This window comes from Lepidochelys kempii, chromosome 11 (assembly GCF_965140265.1).
Source record: "Lepidochelys kempii isolate rLepKem1 chromosome 11, rLepKem1.hap2, whole genome shotgun sequence".
Taxonomy (NCBI): domain Eukaryota; kingdom Metazoa; phylum Chordata; order Testudines; family Cheloniidae; genus Lepidochelys; species Lepidochelys kempii.
In genome coordinates this window covers 73,408,098-73,411,485 of record NC_133266.1, presented here as the reverse complement: position 1 = coordinate 73,411,485, position 3,388 = coordinate 73,408,098, and the positions used below count along the sequence as shown (strand labels likewise).

At 44.1% G+C, this 3,388-nt stretch overlaps 1 non-coding gene across 1 annotated transcript; it reads left to right on the top strand.

The window, feature by feature from the left end:
* The first annotated feature begins 882 nt into the window (after positions 1-882).
* On the top strand, positions 883-987 carry LOC140896006 (U6 spliceosomal RNA). Its single transcript, XR_012154420.1, has one exon. It is a non-coding gene; the product is annotated as a U6 spliceosomal RNA (small nuclear RNA).
* The last annotated feature ends 2,401 nt before the right edge of the window (positions 988-3,388 follow it).

Here is a 3,388-nt window from a genome sequence, read left to right as displayed (position 1 = left end):
TAGAGCTGATGGGAAACTTCTGATGAAACATTTTGTTGAAATTTGCAGATTTGGCAAAATTGCAACATCGCAGAGAGAGCTTGATTTTTGCTGGCGTTCTAACAGGATCCAGGCAGGTCTCCATCAGAAACCTGCTTGGTTTCCTGGCAGCTCACCTGCCTGGCTCCTTGGCAGCCTGCCTGGAGAGCTCCTGGAGAGCCCAGATTCCAGGGTTTGCAGCTCTGGATCAGCCAGCCACGTGGACTGCCCCAGGGCCAGGGACCCCAAATCTACCAGTATCTGTGGCTCTGGGGCAGCCTGCCGGGCGGACTGTCTGGGAGCTGGCACGCCATAACTTTCTGTGGAGAATTTTGAAATAGTTGGGTTTCATTCTTAATCAGAATGGAACCAAATTTCAAAATCCTCTGTGAAATGGAATGACCTTCCCCTGCCTTGCTATAAGTTTATCTCTATTAAAATTTTAGTCTCAATTTTTGGAACAGGTCCTCATGCTGTCACTGTAGCTTACGTCATGAATATTACTAACTTATGTTCCTACTAATTGCTGCTTGCTGTTTTTTCTTTTAATTTGCTGTAATTAGGAGGACTCATAAAAATAAAACAAGCTTGAGAATAAAAATATTCATTGCAAGAGGCATAGTGATGCAGTGGGTTACTTCACTAGTTTTCACTCCTACAGATGGAATCTGCAGGTTCAAATCCTGTCATAATGCAAATAAATTTGATAGTTTCCTGTTTAATGAAGAGTGAAGCCACCACACAGTGTAACACAACTGGCAGTCTCATAGAAAGAGCAGATAAAATGTACCCCTGGCCAGTACAAGACTTGTGCACCACTGAAGCCCTATTTCAAGGACTTAGGCTGGACATAAATGTTGTGTAAATCTTAGGCCAAGATAATGTACTAAATCTGGAAAGACACAGAAATGATTAGTGTGGCCCCTATGCAAAGATGACATGCAAATTTGTGAAACATTCCATATTTTTGGTGTGGATTCTCCACCACTGGTAATTTTAAAATCAAGATTGGCTGTTTTTCTAAGAGATAGTTGGGCATTGGTCCTGCTTTGAGCAGGGGGTTGGACTAGATGACCTCCTGAGGTCCCTTCCAACCCTGATATTCTATGATTCTATGATATGAAGTAGCTCAACCAGGAATTATTTCAGGGAAGCTCTAGAGTCTGTGTTATTCAGAAGGTCAGACTAGATGATCCCAGTGGTGCCTTCTGGCTTTATAATCTATGAATCATGTAGCGAATCCTCATACCATCTTTATGAGATAGGAGGAGTGGAATTATTTCCATTCTATACCTGGGGGAAACCAAGACAGCAAGGTAAAGTCAGATAAAGCCAAGGCCACTAAGGGAGTTAACATCAGCACTGAGATGAGAATTCAAGAATTGCTGAATCCCAGTTCTGTGTTCAGATCCTTTGCCCCTCTCCCCATCTCAAAAGCATACAGAGTGGAGTCTTTTTCCATGCACCAATTCATGCCCATCTAATATTACTGGTGCTTAGATTCTACAATAGTAGATGCTTTGGAAAGGCAGATAAATGGAATTCAGTAAAGTTGTGTCTCTTGGACACAAATTGGCATTGAAAGTTTTCCTGTTTAATGACAATTGAACAGCCCTGTTGCTGGCACTTACTGTCAATTACTATCCATAGCCTCATGAAGTGAATGCTCATAAGTACTACATGGTCACAAAACTTCATCCATAGATAAAAATATTAATCTTTGTGCCGTGCACAGATGCCTTGCTGCTTCATTGTGAATGATGGGATTTTGAAGATCCAAAGCATAATCCCCATAGCTGAAAAATGAGGATGCACGCTTGACAGTCAGTCTCCTTCTCTTTCTTTCCCTCTGACGTGCCATTATTGGTTTCCTGGCATGCATCAGTACAGCTGCTGTCACAATGGACTGACAAATTCTCTCCGAATGACAGAAAATCTGGACAGAGAGCTGCATATTGTTCCTGAAAAATATCAGATTCTTCTTGTGAAGAGATTCTTCATGTGGATGAAAAGAAAAGAGAAGAGAAAGAAGCAGAAGTACTGTAGATATTACTAAGGCCGGGTATCTCCCAAATTATCTTTGCACTGCACAGTGACCACGATACTGGGTTTAATCCAAAAATGTGAATGCCTGGTGGTGCATTGCCTCACCCCTCCTCACTAGCTCCTTTCCTCTTACAACAAGGACTTCTGTGTAGAAAGATCTCTTTTCCACTAGCTGTTATTTGGCACAAGGCCCCCTCAGTCACACGCTTTACAATCACTCTCTCCACCTAATGGGCCCAAATCAGAAAAGAGCCCAAAGTGGTGTAACTGATGCTGTCTTCCTCTTACCTCAGCACCTCCTGCATCAGTTACACCCGGTTAGGCTCACTGGCCTCATTCCTGCCTCTGGTCAAGCAGTACTAGGTACAGCAGCGGAGGGGTGAGGCAAAGGTAGTATTATGGCACCTCCTGGTTTGTGTATCCATGAGCTTGGACCCAGCACAGGGCAAGTTTGGCCAACAGAATAAATCAGAGCCACTCAAAGGCTTTTCTGACTTATGCCCAGTTGCCCATGGCTCCATGGAGGCAATATCTCCAGTTGTGCCTCCTGCATCAAGGGAGTGTGTGGGTGGTATAAAACCACAACCCTGGCTCTGTGCCACACAAGGATCTCCTTCTGCTGGGAGGATTTCCAGGTAGCTGATAGAATGGTGCAAAGGATTCATGGCAGACCTGACAACCGGGAAAATGCAGAGGTCACCTGGGGGGTGGGGATGGAAGTTCCATCTTAGGAAGTGGGTGTGAATGACGGGGAGTCTAAGTGAGTCTACGAGTGTGTACGTATATTGATGACACTCACATGCAGAGGGGTCTGGGAAACGGTGTAAGTTACATCATCTTAGGCCCCCCCCCCCTTTAGACCCAAATCTAAATTTGCCTCAGTACTCATACCTAATACCCCTTCCTGCTATTTGCCACTATGGTCAAACACAATGAGCTAAATTCAAGATGCTGCATAAATAGGCACAAATCTGAGCTCCTTGCCCTAACTTGGACTCCCTTACACGTAGTTAAGCTGGTCTAACACAGTTTAAACACAGTTCAACACAGTTTAACACAGCTGGTCTAACACAGTTTACATCACCTCTACGCTGGGCCAAACATCTACAGCCTAGTCCACTGAATGGAGGGAACAACAGAATATCTGTGTGCATTGGCAAAATACTTGGCTTTTTAATATGCTCGTTAGACTCCTCACCATCAGAAGGATATTATTCCTGGTTCTAGAGAGATGACCAGCGATTGGCTGACAACACCTAGAACAGTGTTTAAAGGTTTTGGAAGATCCTTTTTACCTGGCATTTCAGAAAGTCAGGTGGACAGT